Source organism: Acinonyx jubatus, chromosome A2 (genome assembly GCF_027475565.1).
Source record: "Acinonyx jubatus isolate Ajub_Pintada_27869175 chromosome A2, VMU_Ajub_asm_v1.0, whole genome shotgun sequence".
NCBI lineage: Eukaryota > Metazoa > Chordata > Mammalia > Carnivora > Felidae > Acinonyx > Acinonyx jubatus.
The window spans coordinates 150,746,757-150,758,668 of record NC_069383.1 but is presented as its reverse complement, the minus strand read 5'-3'; the positions used below and the strand labels follow the sequence as shown (position 1 = coordinate 150,758,668).

Below are 11,912 nucleotides of genomic sequence, written 5' to 3'. Positions count from 1 at the left end.
ATGCACACAGGTCAGGCCGACTCTGCAGAGAGAGGAGAGGGGTAGAGAGAGAGAGACAGACAGAGAGAGAGAGAGAGAGAGAGGTGGGGGAGAGACAGAGATTATTACAGGGAGAGAAAAAAAGGAGAAAAACAGAAAACGTCGAATTTTTACATTCTTGCTACTAGGAGACCAGGCAGCCAAGAACTCAGTGGGTGTTTAACCAAACAGACTTAAGGTTTAGGTCAAGGATGGACTTCCCACCTCCACTCCGGGTTGCCCTGACAACCTCCTCCTTCTGGTATTGACATTATTGCGAGAAAGAAGGAAAAAATAGGCAGATTAAGTCATTAGAGGCGGAACCAACTGTGATCTGGCTTGCTTCATCATGCGGGCAGGTCCAGGGGGAGCCCAGGAGAGGCACAGGGCTCTTGGGCTGGGGCTGCAGACAGGGGCATGGCAGTGGCAGACTTGAGCCTGTGGGCTGGACACTGAGGCTTCTCTGAAATTCTGGTGAAGCTGGTCAGTGTAAATTAAATCCCAGTGGTTGTGTATCCTCATTGTCTCTCCTGCTCTCAGAACTAGTCAAGGATGCTTAGAAGAAAACCTATGACCCCAACTCGGGAAATGGCCACCATTCCCTCTTCCAGATGGCCTCAGTTACCACATCAACCTGGACCTTAGAGCCCTCTCTTTGTTTCCAGCACCCAAGAAGGTTGGGACCATCAGAGGGATGGTCCTAACCAGTAGTTACTACTCTCTTCTCTTTCCAGAGAGGGAACCTGAGGCTGAGACAGTCAGTAACTTGCCGAAAATCACCGAGCTAAGAAGTGTTCAGGAATTCAAACCCAGATCTGATCAAGTCAAGGTACGTGCTTGGTAATTACCTCACCCTGTGGTACAGAGCAGTGGTTCTCACACTGGAGCTTGTGGAAGGAATCCCCGACAGGGCTTGTTAAAGCACAGGGTGCTGGGCCCCCACCCCCGTTTCTGATTTGGTAGATGTGGGGTATGGCTGGACAATTTGCATTTCTCATAAATTTCCAGATGGTGTTGATGCTCGTGATCTGGGGACCGCATTTTGAGACGTGCTTACGTAAAGCAAACCATTTAGCCCTTGAACCTCAAATACAGTCTTTATAGAATAAAGAGGACTAGATTTGCAGTCTTTGATTGTGTTCTCAGGTCTCTATGTGTTTCCAGAGGTGCTTTAGCCAGGGGGCAGAGATAAGAGGATTGAGGGAGTTTATTTTATATTTATTTATTTATTTGTTTGTTTGTTTATTTATTTATTTATTATTTTATGTTTTATTTATTTTTGAAAGAGAGAGAGGGAGAGGGAGGGGAGAGAGAGAGAGAAAGAGACAGAGAGAGAGAGAGAGAGAGAGAGAGAGAGAGAGAGAGAGAATGAGTGGGGGAGCGGCAGAGAGAGAGGGAGACACAGAATCAGAAGCAAGCTCCAGGCTCGGAGCTGTCAGCACAGAGCCTGACCCGGGGCTCGAACTCATGAACAGCGAGATCGTGACCTGAGCTAAAGTCCGATGCTTAACCGAATGAGCCACCCAGGTGCGCCAAGGGAGTTTAAATCATGGAGAGTTCGAGACCCCCATCCTTCCTTCAAGTAGCTCCCTCATACCTCTTTACATATTAGGGTTCTGTGTGAAATTTTATTAGAAAAGGGATTCCTGTGATGAAACACAAAGAATTTATCAACTTCTGAACTAAAAAAGATGTCAAAATGCCATTTGTTCCTATTATCTATTGCTGTGGCTTAAAACAACAATTTTTTTAATATATGATTCTGTGGGTCAGGAATCTGGGCAGACCTATTCCTCGGGGTGCCCACGAAGGTTACTCAGTGCCATACATCTGGTGTTCCGGCTAATCTGGAGGGCCCAAGATGGCGTCATTGGGGGTGGCTGGAAGGCTGGGCTCAGTAGTCACTACAGACTGGAACATCTATCTATCTGTGGCTGCTCTAGCATTGGGGTCTCAGGGGTGTTGGACTTCACAATGGCTTTGGGCCCAGAGCAAGTGTTCCAAGAGGCAGAAAGCAGAAAGCACCAGTCTCTTTAAGGCCCAGGCCTAGCAGCCACCATGGCATTGTTTTGCCATCTTCTGTTTACCAACAAGGTCAATGGAGCTCCCCAGCCCCAGATTCCCAGGGAGGGGACATCCACCCCACTTCCCCATGGGTGGAATGTTTTGTCGCTATCTTTGAACTGGACCTGACAAGCCTCATCCACACTTGAACGTTATTTGGCTGATGAGACCCTGGTCCTTGCGCCAGGTGTGGTAAAGGGATGTGAGTTGCAGGGGTGAAGGTATTTTGCATGGGGAAAAAATGATAATTGGAGGGTGGAGTTTAACGTGTCCTAGAACGCCTGCTTTCGAAGTCAGTCATCTTGCTGGAGGGAGAAGATGGGCTTCCAGCCTCATGGAGAAGCCCGTGGAGAGAGAAACCCGGTCCCCCATCTCCACCCCAACAGCCCAGCCGAGCTCCCAGCCCACAGCCAGCAATGACTCGCCGCTGTGTGAATGAGTCATCTAGGAAGGTTTGGTTCCTCCAGCCCCAGGCGAGCTCCTTAGCCGACACCATATGGAGTGACATGACACCAAATCGGGCACTGTGTTGGTTAATGTTATGTGTCAACTTGGTTGGGTCATGGTGCCCAGGTATTTGGTCAGACGTTATTCTGGATGTTTCTGTGAAAGTGCTTTATGGTTGAAATCAACAATTAAATCAATGGACTTTCACTAAAGCAGATTCCCCTCTGTGATGTGGGTGGGTCTCGTCCAATCAGTTGAAGGCCTTTATAGAACAAAGACTGACCTCCCTGAGTGAGAAGGACTTCTGCCAACAGACAGCCTTTGGACTCAAACTGCATCTCAGCTCCATGGAACACTAGTATTTGATGAATATTAATAAGTCCTCTGCAATTAAAATAATGGTTCCACGGTCAATAAGTTTTGGGGAAACCCTTTGCCAAATGATGCTGTAAGGTCTCTGCATCGTAGAACTTCTGGTAATTTGGGATGGATCTTTCTCTGTATAGCACCTCTGTAGCCTGGGGGGAGGCTGATGTGGGCTTGTTGTGAGCTTTCTGACAGCAAATCTTTATTCTGTTTTCAAAGTGGGTCACCCTGGTCAGTTTCCCCTTCTTTCAGAGGGTCTCATTTATGGGAGAAAAAGGGGGTCTTCTCAGGTGAAGGGAAAGTGATGTGTTGCTTTGTTCTCTTCCATCAGAGCGACACTGTGGGCCCATGAAGGAAGACTTCTCAGTGTGAGAGCTGCTGCCCCAGTTCAGCCCTCCCCCCAGCTCCTTAGGCCTGCCCCTTCTGCAAAGGAGTTTGGACCACTCCGTTAGATATTCTAGAGCAGAACCAATGAATTATTTACTGTTGTCAAAGGATGCTAATGAGATGCTAATGAATACATTAGTGTAATTTCAAGGCAATTCCTGGAGACTTCTTTCCACTCAGGGCTACTGGCTCTGCCCCCTACTGGCCTTGGGAGGTAGGAGTTGGCAAAAGAGTCCAGGAACTGAAGACTTCCCAGGCAGCTAGCTGTTCCTGACCATGGAGGCCAGAGGACTTCAGAAATTGCTTTTCTTGCCCTGCATCTTCCTAGATGTAGTTTTGAGAATGTGAAGAATGGACATCCAGAAGATTGTTTTACAACCACACAAGCAAGACGGCACTCAAATCACTTCCTCCAGGATGTCTTCCCCGATCTATCTCTATTTCCTGTACTCTCCTTCCTCTCCAGGCTGAAGGAAATGTCCATCCTCTATGTGTTCCATACTCCCTATTCTTTTTTTTTAAGATTTTATTTTTAAGTAATCTCTATACCCAACATGGGGCTTGAACTCACAACTCCGAGATCAAGAATTGCACGCTCCATCGACTGAGCCAGCCAGGCACCCCCTTAGTCCCCATTCTTACTGCCATCACAGATTAAGGGGAAGGGGGAGGGTTCAATTGTCTGTCTCCACCATTACCCCTGAGCTCTTGAGAATGTGCGTTTAGTGTCTTTAAAAAAATTTTTTTAATGTTTATTTTTGAGAGAGAGAGAGCACGAGCAGGGGAGGGGCAGAGAGAGAGGGAGACACAGAATCTGAAACAGGCTCCAGGCTCTGAGCTGTCAGCACAGAGCCCAACGTTGGGCTCATACCCACGAACCATGAGATCATGACCTGAGCTGAAGTCAGACACTTAACTGACGGAGCCACCCAGGCTCCCAGTGTCTTTTTCTCTCCTTATCTGCAGGACAGAAGATGGTGCTTGGTATGCACAAGCTGTTCAGGCATTGATGGGTTGAATTGAATTGTTCATGTGTGGTTAGTTCGATTCAGAAGGAAACTTGGTTATTTTGAGAGGGATTTGTCTTTGCCTTCGGATCTGCTAAGCAAATTTAACATGTAAGCAAGACTCAGGTGGAGAGCTGTTAACATTCTTTAAAAAATCTTTCCCAAGCACTTTGGCAACCTCCGTTTGATGAACAGCTGGCTGATTTCATGTAATTTAAATGTATTTATAAGTAAGTCCAATAGGACCAATTTCTATTTGGCAAAATCTATTAGCTTGTCTCTTACGGTATGGCCTTAGAAGCCATTTGTTTTCGTTTCATTTCACTTCTTTCCTCCCTCCCTCCCCTCTCCCTTCTTTCTTGCCTTGTGTCCTTCCTCCCTCCTCCCTCCCTTCCTTTCTTCTTCTTAAGGTATTATTATGCAAGCTTCCCACTCGTTCAGGTGGACGTTTGCTCCCAAATTTGACAAAATAAGCAAGTATTGGGAAGCGTATCAGTGGCCATGTTTCTTGTCTTTACTTCTGTATCGCTCTGATGTTATAACTGACTGTGTTACACCAGAGATATCAGTTAGCTCTTGGTGCTCACAGGGCAGGCCATGGGCTGACAGCATCAGCATCTCCCGGGAGCCTGCTAGAGATGCAACATCTCAGGCCCACCCCAAACTTTCTGATCCCTGGGTGATCCATACGCACATACATGTTTGACAAGCAGAGGTTCAGCTAACCCTGTCTCATACCTTCTGGATGATGTGGGGACTGAGCCAGGGGAAAAGTATTGGAAACATACTTCTTTGCGATTTGTCAGTACTAAGCAGCCTACACCTTTACTGGATCTACACACTGGCCACGTTGCCTTGCCTGCCCCGCCCTGAGCTCCTGGGAGGGGCAGCCTCACATACAGTACTAAGGGCTGCCATTACCTTGTGCCAACGGCTTTCCATGCATTCTCTCGTTCAGTCCTTACAACAGATCTGTGAGGAAGGTGCCACACACCTGTCCCCCTTGACAGATGAAAAAGCTGGAGATTAGAGAGGTGAAATGGTTTGCTTTCGGCCACCCAGCTTGGTGCAGTACCAGGCCAGTAACAAGGATCCTGTAATTGAGAGCTCTTAGCATCCTCCTCCTCTTTCTGGGGCCAGGGTGGTCAAGATTTAAACAGCTACAGAACAGTCCGGTTGGCTGATAAACCACATCTTGGTGGTCATCCTGTCTTTTCAACCCTTTGTGCCCAAGAGAACGGCATTTCCCTACCTGGGGCTGAGGGCCAGGGATGATAAATATCTCATTGCCTGCCGCATCCCAAGACCACTCTCTCTTCCTCTTCTACATTCTTCTCCTTCTCATCCTTCTCCTCAGTCTTCTCCTCCTCTTTCTCCTTCTGGTCTTCTTCTGCTTCTCCTCTTCCTTCTGTGCCTCTTGTCAAGCACTTGAACATGGCTGAGCTTCTCTTTCTTTCCCCCTGCCCTCCTTTCACCCTGGGCTCCAGGTAGAGAATTCAGATGCTGCTGCTGCTGCTGGTGATGGTGATGGTGATGCTCATTGATGATGATCATGGTGATGGTGTGGTGATGGGTGGCCGATGGTGATGTTGATGCTGATGGTAATGGTGATGCTGATGGTGATGGATGATGGTGCTGTTGGTGATGCTTATGGTGGTGGTGATTTTGTTGTTGTTGTTTTGCCAAACGGGATTTTCAGTCCCTCATCTCCCTTTATCATTCTTATCTTCCACCCTGCTAGGAGAGAGGTCGTTCAGTAGAAGAACATGAAACTCTGCCACAAAAGGCAGTCAGTCTTAGGGAGAGAAAGGGTGGTTTGTCGTGTAGATTTAGAAACTCTGTGGGTGGGTGGAGGGTCACAAAGGGTAAAAAAAGTCTACACGGAATGAGGAGGGAGGAGAGAGGGTGCTAGAAAGGAGGGACTCTAGGTGCTTCTCAGACACATATTCTGCTTGGTCTGAAAGGTGACTAGTAGGACAAGGATAGATATGTTTGCCACCCTCTCTACTTGGGGTGTGTTTGTCAGCAGCCATTGGGAAGCCACTTGAGATGAAGGACGTGTCAGCAAATCCTGCTAGCCACTACAGGCCATTGAGGGCAACTGCATTGTTGTTACCATTAATATCAGCCCACCAGTTCCCGGGCTCCCTGCATGTGCGCGACACTTGTTAATTCTTTATGTACAAGATCTCTACACCCCGTAAATTGGGCAGAGTGGGAAACTGAGGCCTATACTGTCTCTTATTTGTCTGCTGTGTAACTTGGGCTGTAAAACACTAAGCTGGACCTTAGGGAGTAACACACAACTTGTGTTCTCTGTGTATAAAACTATATTGCTGATCAACGATCAGAGGAGTATGATTGTTGGCTTAGTTAATTTATTGTCTACTTGGGAGGAAAAGACATAGGCACATAAATTCAAGGGCTAGTTAATTGTACAAGAATGCAAGAGATGCCAAAAGATGGTATGACTAAAGGCCAAATTGAAGCCAGAGGTGTAGGTGCTAGAGCTTATTAACATTTATTTATTAAAATTGCAGAAACCACCAAAAGATGGGCAAGATACATTTCATGCATTTGCAAATAAATCCATGTCCCCTATAGCCCACTCTTAGACCAGCAATAACAAATTCGAGTATATTCCAGGCAAATTAAATTCAGTACAGATCTTCCTGGACTTACTATGGGGTTATGTCTCAAGAAACCCATCACATGTTGAAAATGTTGTAAGTCGAAAAATGCATTTATTTATTTTTTTAAATATTTTTCAATGTTTGTTTATTTATTTTTGAGAGAGCGCACAAAAGCACAAGTAGGGGAGGGGCAGGGAGAGAGAGACACACAGAATGTGAAGCAGGCTCCAGGCTCTACACGGGGCTCCAACCCACGATCTGTGAGATCATGACCTGAGCCAAAGTCGGACGCTTGACCACCTGAGCCACCCGGGCGCCCCAAGTCAGAAATGCACGTAGTACACCTAACCCACTGAACACCACAGCTTAGGCTGGCCGAATTTAAACATGCTCAGAACACTTACATGAGCCTACAGTCTACTTGATTATATAGTGCTGAATAGCTCATGTGATTTATTGAATACTGTCCCGAAAGTGAAAAACGGGAAGGTTGTAGGGGTGCAGGATGGTTGTCAGTGTGGTGGTTGTTCACCCTCATGACCTCGGGGCTGACTGGGAGCTGTGGTCACTGCACCTGCCCGGCATCCTGTGAGAGGACCAGACTGCATAGCACTAGCCCGGGAAAATATCAACATTCAAAATTCAAAGTACACTTTCTACTGAATGCATATCACTTTCTCACCATTGTCAAGTCAAAAAATCATAAGTAGAACCATCGTATGTCAGGGACCATCTGTACTGTTTTATACATTCAGTATTTCTTCAAATAGGATTATCTTTTTCTAGAAGCAATCACAAGGCCTAAGAAGATTTGCAGCAACGGAAAGGACTCTTTGTCTCCCCTGTAATGAACAGATTAAAGACTTAATCCCAAGGTCTGCTTCTGTGTCCAAGTATAATTGTGGCGTGAGTCACTCCAAATGGGTTTTCTCATGAACACACAAGCACTATTATAAATGGCACTTTTTTGATGGGGGGAAACCCCAAATTTAAAAAGTCAACAAAAGAGGTCACTTTCAGCAGACTATGTACCCTGGAAGGGATGACCAAAATGGGTGCTGTTTAATATCAAGCACCTAGGAAAACGTTGATTTTACTCCAGGCCCCTCAAGGTCAAGACTGCTTTGTGGCAACCTTCAGAAAGACATCTGATCTTAGTTTCCTAGTTTCCTATTTTCTCAGTTTCTTAGTTCCTGACCTCTCTGGTGCTGGTTCTGGAAAGATTATCATGAGTTCTTTGGCCCCTCAGTGCTACGTTTGACTTTCATTCAGCTCAGCAAGAACTGTTAAAGAATTATCCATGACACTTGTTAAAATGATGAGGGGGACTTTGGTGAGAGATGTAGGGACCGCTGCAATGGGGTTTTGCAATACAGATGGGGGACTAGGCTCAGCTGTGACTATAACAAGGAAAAGTGGGAATTTAGAGCCAAGGACGAGGGTGTGAGGGGTCAGTGGATGAGCTGAGATATAATCAAGGAAGCCGGCTGGCCTCAGCAGGGCCAGGAAACTAAAACATTTACCCAAAGCCCCATGTGCCAGGCACCAAGGGAGGCATTTTACGTGGGTTGTTGTACTTAATAGTGACACCATCTGGGCAAAGCCAATGCCATTATTGTTGAAGGCGGGAAAAGCAAGGGTAGGGGATCTGTCCAAGGTCGCACAGCCAGCGAGTGACTACACTACAATGCTACCCCGGATCTGCCTCCCTCCTGAGCTTATTCCTTTGGCAAGGTGTCACTGAGGGTGTGCGCAAGCTTCAGTTCCGGTCCTGGGGTGCCTGGGTGCCTCAGTTGGATAAGCTCCTGACGTCGGTTCAGGTTGTGATCTCACAGTTCACGAGTTCGAGCCCCGCCTTGGGCTCTGTGCTGACAGCTCGGAGCCTGGAGCCTGCTTTGGATTCTGTGTCTCCCTCTCTGCTCCTCCTCCACTCCTACTCTGTCTCTCTCTCTCCAATAAATAAAACAAAAACAATTTTTATTTTTTTTAAAGATTCAGTTCTGGTCCTCAAGGAGCTTGCTCTCTGGTGGCAATATCACCGGTGCACACGCATTCCATGCCATTTCCTCCTCGCCTGAAGGGGGCCCGTAATAGACAGGAGATCTATTTCTTTCCTGTACTATCTTGGCACTTAGCAGTGTGCATAGACCAACTCCTTACAGTCAATAAAAGTAACAAATGCCATTTGTTGATTGTATACTCTGTCTGGAACTTGGCAAAGCACTTTACATAATAATCTCATTAAAAGATTTTTCATCCTCCGAGCAACCTAACAGGTGGGCACAATAATCCTCATTTTACAGACTGAGCAGCTGAGGCTCAGGGGGGCTGAGGAGCTCGCCCACAGTCCTTCATCTTGAAAGCAGCGCAGAGCTGAGGTTCAAAGCCGGGCTGTGTCCGCCCCTGGCACGTGCTCTTGACCACTCACTATGACGTCACAAAGGCCAGGCCGCTCCCATTTGCTCTCCATCTACAGTGGACTCATGTCGTTCACGGTAATTTTGTTCTAAGAAGTCACCCGAGCACTGTATGGGCCAAGACTGAAGTTTTGCTCCTAAGGAAAATACAGGGTTAGGTTCCTGAAAGCCTCTGGTCCTCGAGTTTTTGTCAGCTGATCAATTTCTCGTGTGTGGGTTTCTGCTTAGTGACACCCTGTTTCATATACGTTGTTGATTCATTGACGCTGAACTCACGGCCCACAGCCCTGTAATTAGGGCCCGAAGGAAAGTTGCCTCACACACGTACTTTGTCCATGAGACACACATCCCAGCTTTATTGTGCTCGGGGACACTAGCCAGCACTTTAGCACTTACTGTCCAGAGCTATTGGAGACAGTGAACTCACCAGCGAAGAGCACAAAAATGCAAAAATCATGGCACGTAACATCCTGGGAAAAGGGCCCTCTTTGTAGGACAAGAGCTGAAGCAGGGAGGTAGATTGTCACCTTGATCCACCTCAGCTGGGAACGTGCATGGGATTGGGAGGGGGGCACTCAAATTTTTCACACCTCTGAGTATGTCTGTGAATAACACAAAAGCACCGTGAGTACTGATTACACATAGATTTTATGTTACACATAGATTTTAGGGAGGAGATAGATTCACAAATATGGACTCTGTGAATAATGAGGATTGACTATACTTGCCGATTTTGTTATTTTTTTCAAGTTTATTTTTGAGAGAGAGAGAGCTAGAGCAGGGAAGGGAAGAGAGAGAGAGAGAGAGAGAGAGAGAGAGAGAGAGAGAGAGAGAATCCCAAGCAGGCTCCACACTGCCAGCACAGAGCCCCATGTGGGGCCCGAACTCACGAACCATGAGATAATGACCTGAGCTGAAGTTGGACGTTCAACCGACTGAGCCACCCAGGCGCCCCTATACTTGCCAATTAAAAAAAAAATTCTTAATGTTTTTATTTATTTTCGAGACAGAGAGAGACGGAGCATGAGCAGGGGAGGGGCAGAGAGAAGGAGACACAGAATCTGAAGCGGGATCCAGGCTCTGAGCTGTCAGCACAGAACCCGACGTGGGGCTGGAACTCACGGGAGCGTGAGATCATGACCTGAGCTGAAGTCGGATGCTCAACCGAATGAGCCACCCAGGCACCCCATGTACTTGCCAATTTTAAAAGATTGCATTTAAGGAGTGCCTGAGTGGCTCAGTCAGTTGAGTGTCTCACTCTTGTTTTGGGCTCAGGTCATGATCTCATGATTTGTGTGATTGAGCCCCATGTCAGGCTCTGCACTGACGGTGTGGAGCCTCCTTGGGATTCTCTCTCTCCCTCTCTCTCTGCCCCTCCTATGCTTGCATGCTCACCCTCTCTCTCTCTCTTTCAAAGTAAGTAAATATTTTTTTTAAAAAATTTAAAAAAGATTGCATTGAAAAGACATGTACTGAATACCCACTGTGTGCTGTCCACAGTGGCAGATAGATAAATAGGACATGGTAAAGAGACTATTGCAACGGTCCAGGTGAAAGGGGAGGGGAGCCTCCGCTGGGGGATTGTGCCGGGCAAAAGTGGAGGGCTGGGGAAATCTACCCGAGGGCAAAGGTAACAAAACCTGGAGACCGATTCCATGTGGAGGGAAGGAGAATGGGCCATGTCCTTGTCAGTTGGGTAGGTGGGTATAGCAGGATACTTTCTGTTACAATAAATAGAAAACCCCAGTTGAATTGGCATGAACAACGAAGGGCCTCCCAGGCTCCTGTGCATGGGAAGTTGAAAGGTGAGCGAGCCTCGGGCAGGGCTGGACCCGGCAGATCCTTCTGTGGCAACAGGACCCGTTACCTCTCCTGCCTCCAGTCTTAGCGGGCTCTCCTTGTGTGCTTCTGGAACGGTTGAGGCAACTCCTAAGGTTTTTATTCCCACACAGCAAGAAAGAGAATCCAGGTTCTAGTGTTCCCAGCAGAAGGCTTCTGTGCTGCCCTCTGAGAACTCTGGCTTAGGTCAAGTGCGTGCCTGAACTGTCTCCATGGTCAGGGGACGGAATGAACAGATTGGATTAAGCCAGACCTCAGACCTGAGGGATGAGAGGTCAAGCCCACAAGACTAAATGGCTCAGAATTGGGGCAAGGGATGGTTTTCTTGAGGGACATCCAGGAGCCACGGTCAGCAAAGAGGGAGGAACAGATGCCGCGGGGAAGTGTAGGTGAGAAGCCTATCTATCTACACCGTAAGTGATTTAATTATCAGGGCTGGAGCATTTTTTTTTTTCTTTACCAAAAAACGATCCCTATAGTAGCAAGAATCTTGGGGTTTGCTTTAATCTCCATAATGGATGACTGAAAGCCATTCCCAGAAGACCTGAATCAATGTCTGCCACGTGACAGCTCAGGGAAGAATTTACACGGCTGTCCCAGCGATTTATTTTTGGAAAGGTCACAAAAGCGTGGAAATAAATGTCAAGCCGGAATTATTTATGACTCCTGCACTTCTAGGTCATTTCTAGTAAATTTGCCTTACCTCGTGAGGTAAGATAGAGGAATAGTCTTGT

The 11,912-nt window shown here is 47.2% G+C and overlaps 1 protein-coding gene across 9 annotated transcripts in view; it reads left to right on the top strand.

Annotated features, from left to right (window-relative positions):
* The first annotated feature begins 752 nt into the window (after window positions 1-752).
* LARS2 (leucyl-tRNA synthetase 2, mitochondrial) overlaps window positions 753-11,912 on the top strand; it is a 181,824-nt gene continuing 170,664 nt past the window's right edge. For 2 of the 9 annotated variants that reach the window (XR_008297173.1, XR_008297171.1), the window contains exon 1: window positions 757-847. The gene's annotated coding sequence lies outside the window, so the exon portion shown is untranslated. Of the gene's footprint in view, window positions 848-11,912 lie in introns of all 9 variants that reach the window. The other 7 variants (XR_008297170.1, XM_053219546.1, XM_053219548.1 and 4 more) reach the window with 6 other exon arrangements.